General features: G+C 38.9%; 1 long non-coding RNA gene across 5 annotated transcripts in view; it reads left to right on the forward strand.

Annotated features, from left to right (window-relative positions):
* Positions 1-5,195: 5,195 nt before the first annotated feature.
* The window catches only part of LOC129463250 (uncharacterized), a 37,678-nt gene continuing 21,827 nt past the window's right edge, over positions 5,196-21,046 (forward strand). Inside the window, exons 1-8 of one of the 5 annotated variants that reach the window (XR_010116767.1) lie at positions 5,196-5,253; positions 5,400-5,469; positions 7,548-7,759; positions 8,378-8,517; positions 8,725-8,835; positions 9,718-9,839; positions 15,021-15,116; positions 16,598-17,065. This is a non-coding gene — a long non-coding RNA (uncharacterized lncRNA). Of the gene's footprint in view, positions 5,254-5,399; positions 5,470-7,547; positions 7,771-8,377; positions 8,518-8,724; positions 8,836-9,717; positions 9,840-15,020; positions 15,117-16,597; positions 17,066-21,046 lie in introns of those variants that run through there. The other 4 variants (XR_008651061.2, XR_010116769.1, XR_008651059.2 and 1 more) reach the window with 4 other exon arrangements.

Genomic DNA, 21,046 nt, shown 5'->3' on the forward strand with positions numbered 1-21,046 from the left:
CAATAGACATGTCTTTAACGTTAATTAATGTGTCCCAAACTATTTTATAGGTCTTTCTATTAATATAATTTTTTCCTACATAGTTTGGTTCTCACTTTCAGAGGTTTTCTATCAGAATTTCCAGTTGGCTAATTTCTTTATGTTGATGAAAATCCATAAGGTTGCTTTTAGGCATTTGATTATGGGGCCTTTCTGCCAAATCCAGTCCCTTCATTCCTTACCTCCCCACACCTACTGTCAAATGGTGGTCAATTAGTATATTTTACCCATAACTTGAACATGGCTATCAAAGTTAGTTAATTTGCTTGACCATTTGGCTACACAAGTTTCTATCTCAGCTCTTTTCCCCATTATCTTTCCAAAACTATGCCAAGTTTGACAAACTTATTAACCAAAAAGAAAACACTTAATTTTAAAAAATAACTGCATGTCTCGATCGGCCTCACTAGTCTTGGCTGGAGCCTTGGAGAAATTTTATCTTCTCCTTTCTCCACAGAGTTACTTTCATTTAAAAAAAACTAAGCTCTTCTCCAGACCATTTCCTCCAGTAGCTCCATTTTGACTTTCGGAAGTCAAGCAGGTTGAGCTCTCATTCTTCTCTAATCCGCTCACACACTGTTCCAGCCAATAAATCTTGATTTTAGTTTGGGTTCTCCTTATTCACCATGGGAATGGAATTGGGTGAAAAGAAACCATTTCTGATGCCTTTTTACTTGGATTTTTTTTTTCTCTAAAGTGGGTCCTCATCCGAATTCGGTTCTCTCTCTTTCTCTCTTCTTTAGACAGGTTTCCACGTGTAAGGCTCCAGCCCAGACCAATGACACGGTTTATCTATGATTGTCAAAATGCCAGCTATCACCAGTGAAGAACTCCAGGTGGCACAAATACTATGACCTGTCTCCTAACAGATCTCAGGAGGTATTACATAGACATCAGACATCTGCGTCTTATGTCCCCAGTTTAATTGTAAATCCCCAAAGGACAAAACTGAGCCTGCCTCTTTGGTTTTCAAACAAAATGTCACATCCAGTGACATTTTGAAAATAAAACTTTGGCTCATAAATTTTAGAGCCAAGCATAGGATGCTGACAGGGCCCTACCCAGCCAATGGGCAGCAGCTTGGTGACTTCTGATCTCATTTTTACTTAGAAAAATTTCTCTCAAATCAATTTAGAGAGTTATGATCAGCACTAAAAAATAAATAAAATATAAGCAAAGGGAAAACATCCCAGTGAATTACTCTTCATAAGGATGAGGATTGTTTTGGGAAATGTTTTAGTGTATGTGCACTGTGTCATAACCAGCATTTTGAAAACCATTGTGCTGCAGTGTAAGGACTCCATAGATACTCGGTTTGGGGTCATTTAAATTGTCAAAGGAAGAGTGGAGGTAAAGATTTGTAAAGGAGCCTCTCTGTAAAATGATGAGGGTCTTTTTGTGGCTCCTGATCTTTGACCCATCAGTCTCAGAATGAGGTGTAAGCAAGCCATTAGGTTGCTGCATGAGTCTGGTTGGGCACCTTGTTCCCTCATTTCAAACAGTGAGATTAAGCCACAAACTCTCTGAGGAGGTTCAAATGCTGATGCAAGTCTCAGAGTGAACACAACCTATAAACACTACTATGAGTTTCAATCATGTAAATGGGAAGTTAATTATGATTGACATAAACTGCTAGATTCAACAACCTTCAATTTATTTTTTTAAATGTTAATGGAGTGCTTCCCCTGTGCCAGGATTGTGTAGCCTGAAAATACAGAGTTGAATCAGGCACAGGTTACGACTTAGAAGAGCTTATGATCTAATATAGGGGTTGGCAAACTACAGCCTGTGGGCCAAATCTGACCTACAATCTGTTTGCATAAATAAAGTTTTATTGGAATTCAGCCACACCCATTGGTGTATGGATTGTCTATGGTTGAGTTTGCACAGTCACACACAGTTGCAACAGAGACCATATGGCCTACAAAGCCTAAATATTTACTGCTTGAACCCTTACAAAAAAAGGTTTGCCAATCTTATCTAATGTTGTTTAAAATACATTTTTTTCTGTGAGATTTTCATATGCAAAAGTGACAACTATATCAAGAGCGATGGAATATTTTCCTTACTTTCATGACTGAACAACATAGATCACCGGTCTGAGGGAGCAGCTTTAAGAAGATTCAAGAAGTTGCTCTTGAAGAAAAACACTGTGATATTAATGAAATGATATTTCATGTTTTTCTGCCTTACACATACATAATTACCCTGACTGGAGCATGGAGGTCTGACTGCAAAGTTCCAATATTATCACAAAAAAAAATTACAGGGCTAGCTAAATCAGCTGAATATTAGATCAGAGATCACCAAGGAGCTACTCATTGGCTGAGTGTGGCCCGTTGCCATCATACACTTGTCCTCAAATCTTGACTCTAAAATTTTTGAGACAAAATATTTGAAATTAATTCAATTTCACATTAAAATAGAGTTTCCCATTTCTCTTGAAAAATCACAATTGACAGGACTAGGCCTCCATTTCTGCTTGAAGGTGACCCACTGGAGAAGCAGGTTCCACATTAGGACCAATGGGGTGTACATGCTCCAGATTACTCCAATTTTTACCATTCCCCAAAGTGTTCTTGATGCAACATTAAGCATTGCTGGCCATTTAAAACATGCATAGGTTGTTATTTTCCTCAGTAAAGAACTTTCTCAGTAAGCATTCTCTTTTAAAAGTAGGATAACTAAAGATTAAACAAGAAGATTATGTTTAAAAAATGAATTTTCTGGCCAGGTGCGGTGGCTCATGCCTGTAATCTCAGCTCTTTGGGAGGCCAAGGCGAGTGGATCACGAGGTCAAGAGTTTGAGACCAGCCTGGCCAAGATGATGAAACCCCGTCTCTACTAAAAAGACAAAAATTAACCGGGCATGGTGGTGGACACCTGTAATCCCAGATACTCAGGAGGCTGAGGCAGAGAATTTCTTGAACCCAGGAGGTGGAGGTTGCAGTGAGCTGAGATCACACCACTGCACTTCAGCCTGGGTGACAGAGTGAGACTCTGTTTCAAAAAAAAAAAATAATTTTCTTACATTCAGCAGGCCTTTGGTATCAGCAGGGTGGGGATAAGGGTGAGGTTTGGGGAAGGGATTGGTTCTAAGACTCTCCCCGTAACACCACAATGTACACATTATTCAAGTTCCTTGTGTAAATGTAGTATTTGCATGTGAGGTACACACATCCTCCCTATATTTTAAATCGCCTCTAGATTACTTATAATACCTAATACAATGTAAATGGCATGTAAATGTTTATCTTATTTTTTTAATTGTATTATTCTTTATTGTTGTGCTATTGTTTTCAAAAATATTTTCAATGCAAGGTTAATTGAATCTGCTAGTGTGGAACTGCGGATATGGAGAACTGACTGTATTTAATATGCAAGCAAAGGGTATGCGATCTGCAGCTATTTTGCTCACTTATGTTCTTTCCCAGACCATGTAGATATGATAGTTTGAGACTAGTGTCTTAGACCCATAAAGAAAAGCATCTGGACAAATATTTGGATTTATTTTAGTGGTTGAAATACACGATTGAAGAAGCTCAGAGACCACAGTTCTTGGTAACCCAGAGAGGATCCGGGAGCTCATCACATCCAAACCTTCATTTTAGCAATAAAGGATCTGAAGCTTCCCCCACATCCTGGGAGAAATGATCTGGTCAAAAGCACAGTATGTCAGCAACCAAGGCCAACTCTCTAATTCCCACTCCAGGGGTCTTGAGAAAATGAGACCAATAGAGTGATAAAGAATTCCCCTGAAATAGCTAGGCAACTTGTAGGAACCTGTCAAACTTCTTCCTCCAGCGTAGCACAAATTTTAATTGGTGGTACCTAGAACAGTTTCCATTTTTGTGAAAAATGGCATCTGATCAATTTCCTCACTTCCAGTGGAGGCTGCCTGCTGTGGCTGCCTTCCTACTGGCCAGTTCTCATTGGCCAGCATCTGCCTTCTTTTCCTGTGGAAATAAAACTTACGGGCAGGAGAAAGGACATATTTGGTAATGTTACGCTCCTCAGCTTCCTGCTCCGGCTGTCTCAGCTGCAAAATGTCAAGGGAAAAAATATCCCTCCAACTTGGAAGGAATTCCAGACAGACCCTGATGCCTGCAAATTTGTCAGAGGGAGCCAAGTCCAGAAAAGCAGAACATGAAGAAGGTTCATTATTTGACTTCAAGAGACATTCAAATAATCAGACACTCTGGTATTTATGATTTTCCCCATTTCAGATGGTCTGTAGTTCACAACATTCCCCTCCCTTTACTGCTGATTCTGAGCTTCCTTTTACGTTAAACCTCAACAGTTATAAAAAGACTCTCACATTACTTGTAAGCCGCAGGCACTACTAGGAGACACTCTGTTCACACAGGGCTGTTTAGGGCTGGGGAAGGGCAGCTCTTTTTGATTATTAGTCTGGGGAGGCCAGGCCAGGAAGTCAGGCTCACTTCACCTTGACCGCGCCACCGGAGTCCTCATGTAGCTCCCAAGTCTGTGCCAAGGCCTCCTGCCACTCACAGCACCAAATGCGATGATCTTTACTAAAAAGCACTTATTTCCGTTGGCTTTCTTATTCATTTAGGCTTTTCTTTTCACGGGGGGCAGTGGCGGGTGGAATAGCCAGTTTATCCTGACCTCCACATTGTGAATATTCCACCAGGACTGTTTATAAAGTTGAGTTTGGGGGGATCTTCATCTTTCTCCTGGCATTCAGCGCATTTTCTGTCTCCTTTAGAACTGTTGCCACATGCTGGCAAAAAGATAAGGAAACTGAATTTGTAATCCAAACCTCGTTAAATTGCTGCATACACATTTTCCCTTCTACTTCTTGCTCTCTGTTTCTAAATGCCATGCTATCTGTTTGTACTCAGTCATCTTAAATCCTTATTTGGGTTCTCCAACAGGCACAAAGGCAACCAAATATCAATTTTAGTAACTGGTGGAAGTGCCCACATGAGGAATGGGATGTTCAGTCTTAACATGTGGTCTCTATGAATAAGGGTCTTCATTTTTTCTTTTCCTAAACGGTCCAGCTCCTCTACGCTGGTTTTGCTCCTCAACAGTCCAAGGTTTGTGCTACTTCCATGGTGATCATCTGTTAGGTCATAAACATTAGATTGTGGCATCACTGAATGAGTCAGTTGGGAGGAAGCTGGGCTGGAAATACAGCTGAGAGCCTCTGTTGACAGATGGATGCCTTCTTAATCACAGCCTGTGCGGGTAAAGGGAAAGCCTTGCCTGGTCAACCCCTCCCACTCCCACCCCCACCTCCTGCATTGATTCACAAACCTGGACTGCTCTGGAGGAGGCTGGGAAAGTCCATCCCCAGGGAATACCACTTTTTTCCTCTTCTGTGCCTCTCACAGGACACCCACACGACTAGGAGGAGGCAGAAAGTGAACAGGGCGCTCTTATTACTTTTTGAGTGGCAGCAAGGTAAACCTGCTTTCATTTTCTTTTCCAAATCCTAAACGTTTCCCTCTTGAACAGTTGATATTGTTAGCGTTGTTTGTTTCCCAGTGTGTGTCCATCTGCTTGTCTGTAAAATGGGCATAATAAGAGCTCACCTTTCAGAAAGCAGTGGGTAGGGCTAGATGCTATAATTATGTTCCCTTTCATCAGTTTTCCCTATCTCTACTAAGCACCGGGTCCTATTGGAAAAATTACCTTTTTATCAGATTTTTAAAATACAATTGCCTGAGCACATATTTAATCTTAGGAGAAATAATTTAATAGTTCTAAATGTGGGGTTTCAGAGAGCCCTATATCAAGAGCCGCTGTAGGCTAGGTTGCTAGGAGACTGGACAGCCAAAGAAACAATGCCCTTTCCTGTTACCACTATCAAGAACTGCTCAGGATTCCTGCCAGCCTGTTAGCCTTTATCATTCAGTCATTTTAGACCTCAAAGAGAACATTCCATCAAGGGATCAGGTTCTATCATCTCACTGGAATGCAATGTAAGACCCCAGAAACTCTAGTACAAACAAATTTACTATGGCTCAGATTAATAATAGATAGCACTTGAATGTGTGCCCCAGTTGTGTTCCCTCTCTGCTAAGGATAGGATAAATGAAAATAAATTGCAAATTCAGCAGGGAGATTCAGACCAAACATAAGGAAGAACTTCTGCCATTAAGGACATAGAAGTTGTGAAGTTTGCCCCTTGGAAAGAGTTGTTAAGATTAGCCTGAAAGAGCATATTGAAGGATGAAGATGCAGCCCTCACTGGCAATGGAAGACAAGGCGATATGATTTCCTAGGTTTTCTTCAAGACACAAGATTCTCCTAGTTGTGGAAAAGTGACTCTGTGCATTACTCACCACTATTAAGACGGTTATTCATGATCAGGCCTGAGTGAAAGCCAGGCTACTCTTACATAACAAAGGCAGATTCTCAGTGTTGGAAGCTAACTGAGGAGCCATTCATTTCATCCCTCTTCTTTCACCAATGAAAAATCAGAGACACAGAGCATTCATTGCCACATGGCCAGCAGAAGAGCTGGGCCTAGGACCAGGACCCCTCAGGCTCTCTGTGCTGTGTGCTGTACTATACCACGTTTTCACTAATAACATAGATCTATTTAAAACATAGCTTCATCTCTGGACCACTGCAGATTTTACATTCTAAAAATGCTTTTATAAGAATTCTGTTTATGACATGAGCAGCACTGAAGCAGAAATCTGAGGAACTCTGGGGATTGGTGTGGCTAAAGATCACAATTTAGAAGAATAGTTTAGGCAAGGCACAAAAGAGGAAATGTTATTTATATGAGCTCATTTCTACTCACCAAAAAATTTAAAAATTAAACTCAAGACCCAACAACTTTTTCCTTTTCTTAGCCCAACATGAGAGGCCTACACATGTATCCCTTTTTCCCAAACTTGTGGACTTGTCTGATATGCAGTCTCAAGTTTATAACCTTCCCTTAGAAAAAGTTCTATTTCATTTCTACAAATCATACTTGTCTTGTTTTATAATCCTTGAAATGGATAGTGCTGCCCCATCTTAGATGAGGCATTCAATAGTTTTAATTTCTAAGTTATAAATTATTTTTTCTTCTTCTTTTTTAAAAATCTTAGAGGCAAATCTGTCTGTTTCACATAGGAAGCCAGTTGAGTTGTTCCTCATGCTTTCCCCACGATGCTGCATATGAAGGGCTTCCTCACCCCTCACTGTGATCACAAGTTATGCCTCACAGATTCATTTCCTTATGAATGACTTCAGGAAGCCAGCATTTTTAATAAATAGGAAGTAAATTATATTTAATGACTAAATTCTCACCTAAAGTTGATACTAATATTACTATAACTCTCTTGTGCCTATTTTGGTCTTTTAAACTTCTTTGCTGTACATCTAAGAAAATCAAAATTTCAGTAGACTCCTCGTGCAGTCTGAGAAGGCAGTTTCCTAGCTGGTTTGATTTAAGGGGCTCCAGAAGACATTCTTATCCCACATATTTCTTCTGCTGATCAGTCAGCAACTGAAATTCCAACTAATGGATTCCATTCTTCCAGTTAAGATATCATCTCCAGAAAACTGTGCTAGTTGGCATCCAGCAGTGCCCAAGTATTATTTAACCCATTAGAACCTGTGACTGCATCAGCTTTATATCCTGGACCTCAGCCTGGAACAAAGGAGAGTTACACTTGGATACTAAACACAAGTGGTCTGGATAGATTATGCTGGGAAAAGAAGCCTGGAGTGGGCAGTACAGTGGGAGAACAAGGTAAAAATCAGGTAAAAGTTGCCAGAAAACACTATCACTGAATCACAGCTTTCTCTTTACTTGTTTTGGGGGATTGTATTTATATTACTTGTCTCTCAAGCATCCTTAATATATTTATTTACTTTCTCAAAAGCCTTTACTGTCATTAATCTATTTGGATTTTCAAACTGAGTCAGAAGCATATATTATGATATCATTAACTTGAGGGTATGCTAGAACCAAAATGTCCTTCTACAATAAATGTGTATTAGAGTAAGTGAAAAACTTAAGGGGAAAAACAGGAAGCTACTACTCAACTTTTATGGTGGTTTACATGTGTTAGGTGAGGCAAGAAAGAGGTAGAATGTAAAAGAAAAGGAAATTTAGGTAATTTTTTAGGCTAAGAAAAATCAAGTTGGGGGAATTCAAGGACTGGAAACACCAGTACAAAGCTAAAGATACACTTTAATTCCAGAGATGGTGTCTTAGAAAATATAGTAGTGGTTATAGAGATAGGCTGTTGAATGATGACAATGCTAGGGCCATAGGAATGTTTCTGAAGAAAGCAACATCCTTTATCTTACTATCATTGGAGAGGTAGACTCTGATTGTATGGCACTTTTTTTTTGATACTACTAGAAAATTATGCAAGACATCTCACAGAGCAGAATCAGACTTGCAGCCCATGATAAAACAGAAGACCGACTGTAACATCAAAGAAATACAGAAGATTTTATGGCTTGCTGTTTACCTACAAGGGAAATGCCTGAATGCCTGAAGTATATATTACATGTAGTTTGGCTGCACTTAGAGGAAAAACTTGGATTTCTAACTTTTATCAAACAAAGAATGCATTGCCCCTGGTCCATATTGATTGGTGAAACACAGAAATTTTCCATTTATTATTCACTTTATTATTGCATTCATTTATTTTTGCCTACTTTTTTTTTTTTTTAATTTCGTTATACGTGTTTTCATGCATGCAGTGAAATCACTCCTTATCCTTGGGAGAAAATGACAAGAAATGACAGCCACGGAATCTTCCTCTGGATATGGGAACAAAAATAGCTCTCAGAATAAATAGTGGCCACACCCAGGTAACTCCTTCATGAGGTGACTTGGTGACTTCACAAGATAGGCCCCACCCCACCTATATGGGATGAGCACCATCTGGGCTGACCTCCTCTTTCGGGGTTTGTAATTACTGTATAAAGATGCAGGTGCGTCTATGAAAGCAAACTTTGTCGAGATCTCAGTGACACACTCTGCTTTTCCAAATTACCTCAATTGGCAGTGTATATTAGAAAGAGTCATGGAATGTCTCTGGAAAGATACATAAGAGACCTGGTGACATTGGATCCTTGTGGGTAGGGAGACACTGTGTAAGTGCATCAAAGAGGCTGACTTTTCACTGTGCACTCCTTCAGACCACTGCAAATTTGGAAATGTATACAGTGTGCATGTATTACCTCCTTAAAACTAGCTAGCTACCTATCTATCTACCTACCTACCCACCTACCTTCCTACCCAGCTAATTAATTAACTAACTAAATTAATAAGGTGTTAAAAAAGAAGAAAAGCCAAATAACTGGAAACACTTAGATCTTCCTCTGTTGCTATTTAGCTAACTATTCAATTTAACTCTTAAATAAGTTATTTCCTCTGAGTTTTTTTTTCTTCCACAGAAACTCTGCACCTAAGCAACACTTGTTTCCTTGTTCCTCCCCAAATATGCCAGGCACATCCCAGCCTCAGCTTCTTCGCAAAAACAATTTCCAATGCCTGGAAAAATCTTGTTTTTGTTATCTCCGTGGCTCGCATTTTGCTTGGTTTAAGTCTTGACTCAAATATCACTTTCTCAATAAGGCCTACCTTGACTGTCCTATTTAAAATTGCAAACTTAACACCCCAGAATTCCTCATCCATTTTATCTTTCATAGTAATGACCTTCTTCTTCTTCTTCTTTTTTTTTTTTTGAGATGGAGTTTTGCTCTTGTTGCCCAGTCTTGAGTGCAATGGCATGATCTCGGCTCACCGCAACCTCTGCCCCCAGGTTCAAGGGATTCTCCTGCCTCAGCCTCCTGAGTAGTTGGGATTACAGGTATGTGCTACCATGCCCGGCTAGTTTTGTATTTTTAGGTGAGATGGGGTTTCTCCGTGTTGGTCAGGCTGGTCTCAAACTCCCGACCTCAGGTGATCCACCCGCCTTGGCCTCCCAAAGTGCTGGGATTATAGGCAAGCCATCCCGTCCAGCCATAATGATCTTCTTTTGAAAGTACTATATAAGCATCTTAGTACTTAACATCTTTATTGTCTATATCAAACGCTAGAACCAAGCTCCATGAAGGCAAGGATTTATCTTCAAATATTTTGCTCACTGTTACTTCCCCCAGCACTAAGTACTGCTTAGCACTTATTGCTTTTCAAGAAATAATTGCTGAGTAAATAAAAGAACTAATGAGTTTTGCTTTCTAAATTTTTTATTCTTGATTGAATATTATTAAATGATTTGAGAATGACACATCTAGTTTTTAGTTTGATGATTATTGTTAAGTTTTTCAAAAACAGACTTCAATGTATATTTTGAAAATAAATTCAAGAATAGCATTTTCTACAAATGGCCAAGAGATATATGAAAAGATGTTCAACATCACTAGTCATCAGAGAAATGCAAATGAAAACCACAATGAACCTCACACCCATTAGAATGGCTGTTATCCAAAAAGCAAAAGATAAAAAGTGTTGGCGAAGATCTGGAGAAAAGAGAACTCTTGTACACTGTTAGTGGACATGTAAATGGGTGCAGCTGCTTCAGCTGCTATGCAAAACAGCATGGAGGCTCCTCAATAAATTAAAAATAGAACTATCATATGATTCAGCAATCCCACTTCTGTTATTGATCGAAAAGAATTGAAAGCAAGATCTCAAAAAGGTAATTGAACTCTCACGTTCACTGTTGCATTATTCACCATAGCCAAGACATGTAATCAATCTAAATGTCCATCGACTGATGAATGGATAAAGAAATGTGGTATATACATACAATAGAATATTATTTAACCTTAGAAAAGAAGTAATCCTGCCATTGGTGACAACATGGATGAACCTGGAGGACATCATGCTAGTGAAACAAGCCAGGCACAGAAAGACAAATATTGTATGATTTAAGTTATATGTGGAATCTAAAATAGTCAAATTCATAGTAGTAGAGAATAGAATGATGGTTACCAGGAGTTGGAGAAGGTGGTGAGAGAAGTGGGAAGTTATTGCTCCAAGTGCACAAAGTTTCTGTTATACACAATGAATAAGCCCTAGAGATCTACTGTATAGTGTAGTGTCTATAGTTACGAGTACTGTATTTTATACTTAAAAATTTGGTAAGAGGATAGATCTTATGTTAAGTGTTCTTATCACAAATAATAAAGAGGGTGAGAGAAAATTTTCGGAGACAATGGATAGGTTTATTGCACAGATTGTGGTGATGATTTCACGAATGTGTACTTATCTCCAAACTCAAGTTGTATACATTCAGTATGTGCTGTTATTTTTTGTCAGTTGTACCTTTAAAAAGTGGGGTTTTTAAGTGACCTTCTCTAGTTGTGAAGTACACTTTCTTCCACTTGACAACTCGTCTGACTAGCCCATATCCTAATCTTTGTTAACAGATCCTTAACATCTAGATTATTGTTATTAAGACATCATTTTATGTTGATCAATTTTTAACTTTGGAGGATATCTTTAAGATAATCATTCTCTTTTGAACAAATGTATCATCGTTGTTTGAATGCATCCATGTTTACAAGCTTTCAACACTCATCACCTGAAACAGGTTTTGTTTCATCAACTAGAGTAGTCAACTAGTGACTTCACCCAGGAGGAGACTTAAACATAGGGAATTAGGCACCGAAAATGTCCATTTGAGGAGTGAGGGCCAGACAAAGCCACTGTAACCTTTGAGGAATTCAGGAAGTTGCAAGAATCATAGGAAACCACCCCATGACTCTTGATCTCAGCAACAGCTGTGGCACTGGGGTGGGTTTTCAGCAAATTTCCCAGAAGCTGCTGTAAAACCCCGTATCTGTTGTCTGTTCCATTCCCCACATTGCCCGCTACTGCTAAAAAGGAATTAACAGCTTCTACTTCTCCCCTTTCTGTAGAATTTGTCTTTCCCAATGTGCTCTAAATTATAAACGAGCAAAGGATTTCCATTTTCAAACCCCACAGGTTCCTCCATATACAGATTTCCATAAGCCTCAAACTTGAAAGAAATAGAAAGCAAATTGAATTTCTCCTCAAAAGTCTACCAGTTTGTTTTGGTGGTCACTGCCACTAAGTTCTACTGATGTGCACATTCTGTAGGTAAACCCCAGAGATGAGAACATCATGTTCATGTCTCTCTTCCTTGATGACCATGGCATGCTCATCCAGTTTGTCTATTTCGACTCCCAACACAGTAAATATCCTGGGAGGCAATCCTAAAGTTACAGAACATAATTCACGTAATATTCCTGTACCATAGGTTAAGAAAATTAGCACATATTGTTCTTTTAATTTAATAATTGTCCTGTATTGGCCAGGCATGGTGACTCATGCCTGTAATCTCAGCACTTTGGGAGCCCAAGGTGGGCAGATCGCTTGAGCCCAGGAGTTCAAGACCAGCCTGGGCAACATGGCAAAACCCTGTCTACCCAAAAATCACACACAAAAAATTGCCAGGCATGCTGGTGCATGCCTGTGGTCCCAGCTACTCAGGAGGATGAAGTGGGAGGATTGCTTGAGCCTGGGAAGTCAAGACTGTAGTGAGCCATGATTGCACCACTGCACTCCAGTCTGGGTGACAGAGAGATCCTGTCTCAAAATAATAATAATAATAATCCATTATATTTCTTATAAGTCCCCTCTCTACCTCAGTTGCCTTGTCTGTAACAGGAGGATATAATAGTACTTATTTCATAAGATTATTGTGAGAATTACATGGAACTTCATCTGCCTATCTATCTACTTAGCTATGTATGTATGTATGATGTATGTATGTACTTATGTATGTATATATCTATCTATCTAGAGTTTGGAAGAGTGCCTGGACCATTGTAAATGCATAGTACAAGATAGTTACTATTATTACTACTGCCGTTGTCATCATAATCATCCCTCTTTTCTGAAAAAAGTAATGGGCTTATACATCAGATAAATATGTTGAACTTAATTCTCTTTATGTGTCCCCGAACCTCTCTATGCCTTTTCCATGGTCTCTTCATGTGAAAAGTGTGGTTCTTCCCTGCTTAAATATGAACTTGGCCATGTGACATGTTTTGGTCAATAGCATACGAGCAGAAGTGACAATTTGCCAGTTCTAAGCCTAGGCCTTCAAAGCTCCGTAAGTGTATTTCCACTTGCACCTTTGCATTTGTGTCACTGACATGAGAAGATTCCTTTTAGGTCGCTCCTGCCCCTTCAGCCTGGGCCCCAGAATGTATACACATAGGCTAGAGATGCATTGGTCAATTCACAGAATCACAGTGAGAAAAAAAAGCCACCAGCCAAGTCCAACCTAGATCATCTGAACCCCATCCTTCCCACATAGGTGTAAGCAATAAGTAATTGCTGTTTAAAGCCCCTGAGCTTTGGGGTGGTTTGTTATGCAGCAGTGGTGAACTAATACACTTTATTTCAGATGCACCTACCAGTGACTGAGTCAAATGATGACACCTGCTCATCAGCCAAGTCATATTGCATGTTTTGCCCAAATGCTGGCCATGACTCTTTGTGAACATGCACAGAGTAGTGCTGCAAGAACTTGAGTGGGTTTGGGGAGAGGCAAGGATCGGTGCCAGTTTCTGCCTTCTGTGTTTTTGCTGCCTTCAACATCTGCCAGCTGGTGCAGCTGCACCTTTTGGACAAATGATATGCTATCCTGGGCATTAGCCTAAATGGTACCACACAGGCAAAGAGCCACAGCTGCTATTTGTTGTGCTTCTTGCTATTCTTGGCTCTGTTGCATTGCCTAAGGGTGGCATAGATTTCTACACACGAAGCATAGCTTTCCAAGATTCATAGATAGAACTTTGATCAATACAGCTACTAATGCTGATGACTGTGCATGGGAAAATAGGGTAGAATCATTTCTAAATAGCCTAAGATTTTTTTAGAGTAAGAAGAATGTAAATTAATTAATCCTATAAACATGCATGCTATATCATTGTATGGTTTGTCCTTCCAGGAAAAAGCTAAAACCTCACCTATATTGTTAATATATATATATATATTTTACATTATTTAAATGAGTGAACTTTTGCTTCCTTTGTTGGTTTTGCATAAAGATATTCATATTAGCATAATGTAGATAAATCTCATGAGTTAATTATTTGCTAAATCAAATTTATAATTAGTTTCCATTTCTAAGTAAAAGGTTCAGTTGTTCCACATGTGTTGTGTGGAATAATTGAAAACATTATTAATTAGTATATGCTGCTGGTGACTGAGATCCCTCTCAAAAATTTCTGAGCTTGGTTTGAAACCTAAAAATAAGAAAATAAGAATAAACATAAGTTCAATCTACAATCCATAGAAAAGACATTGTATTTCTAGTCCTTTTAAAACTTAACCAAAAGTCTTTATTTATTCACCACATTTGCCAGTACAATGCAGATGAAAATGAATAAAGGAAGAAAAAAAATTATATAGATGGCCCAGCTACAGGGCCATACTTTAAGAGAATGGAACATAACCCAGCTTCAGAGCACTTTTAATGAAAATATAGACAAATAAATGTATAGTGCAGTTGTTTTCGACCCTGGTTGCAAATTAAGTACATGGAGAGCTTTCCAAAATTATCGATGCTGAGCTCCACCCAAGATTTCTAATTTAGTTGGTCCTGGATGGGACCAAGGAATTGGTACTTTATGGACGCTCCCAAGGGATTCCAATGTGTGCAGTTAGATGCAGTAGTATTAAGATATTTTGAAATCCTAATAATTCCAAGAGGATGCTAACGTGGCTACAATGACTATTTTCAGATTTCTTCAGAGGGGGTTCATAGAGGAATTGACTTAAAAGCAGAGCCTTAAGGGAAAGAAGCTATGTCATGGAATGATGTGGAAAAGTATTTTTCTTTTTAAATCAGTTACATAATATGGGTTTTTCAAGTTTTGCCATTTTAATCAGCAGAACTTAGATTAATTAATTTGTGAGATGCTTATCTTTGCCTATTAATTTCCTCTATTGATATTTTTACTTGCTCTCAATTGGGATTGCTTTTTCATATCTGTCTTCTTTTGTAAAGTGATGACTTTAGTCAGAAGTGTGCTGGAGCAGTTTGCAGAGCCTTGCAAAATTGATGGTGCCTATCTATTTCCAGCGCTATGTTCATCAATGCCAGGTTGGTAGATTGAAATCAGCCGTGATAAAAATGTTTACACTATGGAAACTGGCAAATATTAAAAATCATCAGATACTCTCTCACCCCAGACATGATCAATCATTCAATAGTACACAACTGATTTCAGTGGAGAAGAGTTATGGTACATAAATGATTTTTAGTTCTTTATGTTAGATGACCTAAAATTATAAGTCTCAACTTTCAAGTACCTATTAATCTCAAAAAAATTAAACCTATATTTTACAAGAAAGCCTCTTCTGTATTTTTTACCATATTTTCTTTTGAATCCCCCTCTGCATTTCACTCTTACCATCTAAAACAGAAACTCCCACATCTTCTATGCTCAGAGGAGATTTACTTGTGTTAGCTTAAGAATCATTTTATGTTTTCTCATGCTTGCCTTCATACCACCCCATACCACAGTTTTCAGGTTTTAATTTAAGCTCCACAGCAGCCCTTTTCTGTTTGATGAGAAAAGATAACCAAGAAAATAAATTAGGAGTCTTATGATTGACCCTGTTTTTTTTGTTATTCAAGGAAACCCAAAATGAAGCAAAATAACAAAAAATTGCCAAGGAAAACATTTTCAGCCATTTCAATTACTGTTTTAATTGGCTGGGTCTGGCTGCCAGATTATCCTGTAATCTCTACAAGAATGTTATTTGGAAAAAGCTGAAATATGCCCTGCATGGAAGCCACATCCATCCCTTCAGCACATTCTAGTTGGAATAACCTTCTCTCAGCATACTGGAATCATATTGGAGTAAAATTGGCAGTTCCTGGAAAAACTTAATCCATAGATTATATAAAAGCTGAATTCACTATCGGCATATTATTGAAAAGTCTCAAAAATGTAGTATGCCTAAATCCAAGATAAAGAAAAGTAATGATACTGTGATGTTTGTATAACAAATACCTTTAGACAATGTGCAGGCTTGTGTGCGCCCATTTGTGTGTGCACAACTGGGCATGTGCTTTGACTGTGTGTCTGTGTGTGTATTAAATAACAGGACAATAGAATGAGGAGAATGTTTGAAATTATTTGAATGGTTTCATAAAAACTTCTTGGGATGTGGGATGTGTTTTACTAAGATTACACCAAGAAATGGCACCAGCTGCTTATCAGACTTGTGGGTTCAAAGAAAGGAAATCTTTTTTGTTTGTTTTAATTAAATGGGTCTTGAAAACATTGGTATTAAAAATAGATGATTACACCCTCAGATTGCCATTTTGATGTGTTCTCATACAAGTGGGACGAAGAGCTACTGTGCACATAAGTTTAAAAAAACTATTTGTAGTCAGTTTCTACACATGGACTCTAGAAAATGCACGAAAAAATATATGTGACTCTGGCAACCAATGGTTTTTTTTTACCCTAGACTGGTCTCCTTTTTGAATTTGGATTGTTTGGCACAATATTGAAATTATGAAGTTTAAACTGACATCAAATCCTATTGCATCTGTTTCATATGTTGGGACAGGACCACCATGAAGGAGCACACCATTAAATATCCATGAGAATGTGTTCCAAGGATGAACTCTACAGCACACATCATCTGTCCTCTAGAGCCCCAGCTTTGCAGAGTTGAGCCCTGGAACAGCAGCAGCAGCACTCTCTGAGAGCCTGCTAAAAAGGCAGAATCTCTGGCCCCATTCAGACCACCTGGATCAAAATCTGCAATGTAACAAAATCTCCTGATATGATAATATTGGAGAGGCACAGGCCTAAATTATTTTGACTATTTCTTTAAAAGTGAAAGCAAATAGGTGTATCTACTCAGTGTCAATATCAAGAATATTATAGAAACTATAGTATTTGCTGGAGTATTTATCATTAGCTTTAAGTATAAGATACTCCGTGGTGTTTCAGCAATTAGTAAAAACACCATCCATCCATTTTTTCAAAAGTCGCATTGCCAAGATTATTAAACCTGTTGTATGCACTAAAAGATTGCAATGACTATGCAGTTGTAGTCAGAAGTTGTGTTGTGGCTGCTCAGAGTAATTACTTCTCTGAGAATCTATTCTGTGGTGTCACAAAGCGGTGTGGAAAAGTTTGTTAATACTTAAGATGGTTCAATCACTGGAATTGGTTTCAGTGCGCATATACGCTGATCAGCTTTTATGCAGGAGTCTGCAGCAGAGAAAGAAGTAGCTAGCAAGGTCCAGTCTGCGTGACTTAAACCATATTGGTGCTAATTCACTAAAAATTCACAAATCTGATTAATCTTTAGATCTGAAGTTACTGAGAGAGAGGATGGGAATAGAAGGAGAGAGAGAGAGAGAGAAAGAAAGAAAGAAAGTGAGTTGGGGCAGAGAGAGAGAGAAATTGGGGGAGGAAGAGAGAGGGAGAGAGAGAAGAAAAATCCACTACCTAAGAATTATGATGATGATGATGGTGATGAAGATGAATGTGATTTCAAAACCCTCCCCTGTTTCCAATTCTTCAAACAGTTGTTCCTACTTATTGGACTTCATTACAGCCAATTGCAGTCTGAATAGAAATAAACACAAAACTATATACCAAAACTATTCTGAGTGTCTGAAAAAAATGAGACTGATCAGTTAAATCAAGAATTCTCAAAGCCTGAGAGTTCTGTATCCTTCTGTTTCCACATTAAAACACTTTCCTCCTAAGATCCATGACACAAGGAAAGCTACAGCCAAATGCAAATCTTCATTCCTACATAGTGCTCTCCTGAGTCCCTGCCTTCTTCCTTATCTTGGTGAACCTTCAGAACACCCTGGAAGGAAATGGAAACCACCTTGTTATCTCCCAGTTCTTCTCACTCCCTCCCCAAAAAGATTGGCCTGGAGTCAGTTCCCAACTTTCTCACTTCTGGTTCCTCTGAGCTCTCCAGACCCAAGGAGTTCTTCTTAAACAACTTGCCAACACCCAACTCCATCCTCAAAGAGAGGAAGATCCTCCGAAAGGCCCAGAAACCTGAGCAATGCAGCAGTTAGATCACAGGGCTTCAGCAACAGAGAGATCAGGGTTTGTGTCCCAGCTTAGTAGCTTGGTGGCTTTGGACAAGACAGTTCTTCTAAGTTTCTTTCCTCTATAAAAAAACCCCATCTATTTCAGAAAATGTTGTGAATACTAAACAAAAGATTGTACAGTTCAAGTTCTTAGGAAATGTGTATAATAAATGGTAACTCCTCTTTCTCCCACACTACCTCCAAGTTTCTTTTCTCTCTCCCCTTTCTCTCCTTCAGTCTTTTCCTTCTCTCTCTTTACCTACACTAATTTCCCTCTTCTACCATCACCACTCTTTATGCGCAAGCCCAAAATGCTCACAAGCGAAATATCACAAGCCAAAATAATGTTTCAGCAAAAAAGAGTCGCAGATCCCCAAAGACCATGTGCCCACAAGGACCATCAGCTATTTCTTACATTTCTGGTTAATGATCTGTTTACTTCTATAACCTATAGTTTTCTCAGTTTCCCAGGAGCATTTGTGATGCTCAGGCTTATATAGGATCTGGCTGAAGGAACACCACACAGAATGAATACTTCAAATTCCCTCAATCTTTGCTGTTTCCAATGAAATTGTATGGCATTATCAGACTTGAGTGTAATTCTGTTATCTCTCCTGTATCTCTTGACTTCTTCATTCCACACAGAGACTTCCCTGTAAATATTGAGTAGAGTGTAGAATGAGACTGAGACATTCACAACAATACCTGAACCTCTTAGCAACCAGAATTCCAGTCGCAAACTGAACATGACAATCCTTTAAAAGTCCACATGCTTTTTAGCACGTTGTTGTCCCCTTTTAGAGTAGCACTTTTCAACTTCCTGTCCTGGCACTGAGTTGTTTAAATCAATGACCATAAAGTGTATTGGTTCTAATAATTCTTAGAGTACTGAGTTGTGAATGAGTTAGTTTTTATAATATCAATTAAAAAGATTTAAAGTTTATTCTAGTGGTAGTATTTCTCTCAGTGCTGTGGTCTGAATGTGTCCTTCCAAAATTCATATGCTAAAATCTAACCTTCAAGGTGAGTGTGGTAAAAGGTGGGACCTTTGGGATGTGATTAGGTTATGAGGGCAGAGCCCTCGTGGGTGAGAATATTGTTGCCATTATAAAAGAGGCCTGGGGGAGCTTGTTCACCTCTTCCACAATGTAAAGATGCAATTAGAGAGTGCATCTTTGAAACAGAGAGGAGGCCCTCATCAGACACGGAATCTGTGGTGCGTTGATCATGGACTTCCCAGCCTCCAAAACTGTGAGCAATAAATTTCTCTTGTGTATAAATTACCCAGTCTAAGGTATTTTGTTATAGCAGCACAAATGGACTAAGACCGTTGCTTGCATTCTGATGTGCTTTGCAGGAGAGAATGTAGTTGCAGCAGACTGCTCAGGAATTGTACATCACCAATAGCTTCTGTCTCAGCTAAGCGTGGGAGACTGATGCTGATGAACCATTAACAATGGTGGAGATTCTGAATCACTGAAGCACTTGATAAAAGAAATGTCGTGAGTGATGTGAAAATCCACATATGCCCATGAGAGTATATTGAGTTTGTAAGTGTTGTTGCTTAGTGTGTCACAGAGAAGTTTATGAGAAACTATTTTGGAGTAAGAAACAACATAGAAGAATACAGTTTCAGCCTGAAATGGCTTATTTAGCCACTGACCATCAGAAAAAATTACTTTTTACCTTAACCTAGATTTGTAATAGCAGGATGCATTGAATTCCTTCACTGAAGTGAAACCTTAGCAAATCTTTAAGTAGTACTCTAAAGTGACAAAAGGTGTTTACATTTACTAATGTAAATTTCTTGTGGAGATGAAGTTTTTATTCTTCTTGAGTCACAAGACTGCTCAAGAGGGAACCATTGTTTGTTCTACACCGCTCTGTTCTAAATGTTTGTTCCCCCAATATTCATATGTTGAAATTCTAATCCCCAAGGAGATAGTATTAGGAGGTGGGGCCTTCAGGACATGATAAGGTCATGAGGATGAAGACCTCAAGAATAAGATTCATTGCCTTGTAAAGAAGAACCAGAAAGATCCCTCATTTCTTCAATCATGAGAAGACACATGAGCAAGAAGACCGCCAGCTATGAACCAGGTCGTGGGCCCTTGCCAGACACTGAATCTGCCAACACTTTGATCTTGGATTTCCCAGCCTGCAGAACTGTGAGAAATAAATTTCTTTTCTTTATAATCCACTCAGTCTAAGGTACTTTTGTCCTAGCAGCCTGAATGTACTAAGACATAACACTCCCTTGCCGTTTTATTGTTGAGAAAGGAGGAAGGGTAGACCTTTTATTGTTGAGTAAGGTGGGGAGGAGAGGACTTTTGGGGTGAGCAGCATGTGCTTATTGCTGCTTGGAGTGGACTCTTTCTCACCCTCTATTTATGTGTTAAATGGAGTAGGATGTGATTGGGCATGTGGTTTTTAGCTACATTAAAGTAGCTTCTTTGGGCTGTGTGAGAGACACTAAATACCATTTCATAAACACTGAAAAATAAGTCTCTCTTTAGATAAACATTTAGCAGAGCAAGGATTTTGGAGATGCTAATTAATACCTTACGTTTATATAGAGCATATCCATTTCATACTTTGAAAAATACGATTTTATATAACCTGACATGGCAGCCAAGATGCAGAAAGCAAAGTGAGAGTCACATTCAGTGAGAGTAGTATTCCTACAGCAGGAAATAATTATGGTAAGCAATGTGGGAGGAGAGTCATCCCAAAGTTAGCTGACTAGAGTGGATTAAGTTCACATCTGGCTAATGAGACTATCCAAAAATGAGTCTGGGAATGCATGGAAGCGTTCAACAGTGCTGTCATTTTGGTTCTGTCCTTGTGAGCCTCAGCTGGCAGTATTTCATTGGTGCATTCATTATGACATCATTTTATGGATGAGCAATTTGCAGGCCAAAAAGATCTGAGACTCCCTGGGGTGAAGGGAA

Source organism: Symphalangus syndactylus, chromosome 2 (assembly GCF_028878055.3).
Source record: "Symphalangus syndactylus isolate Jambi chromosome 2, NHGRI_mSymSyn1-v2.1_pri, whole genome shotgun sequence".
NCBI lineage: Eukaryota > Metazoa > Chordata > Mammalia > Primates > Hylobatidae > Symphalangus > Symphalangus syndactylus.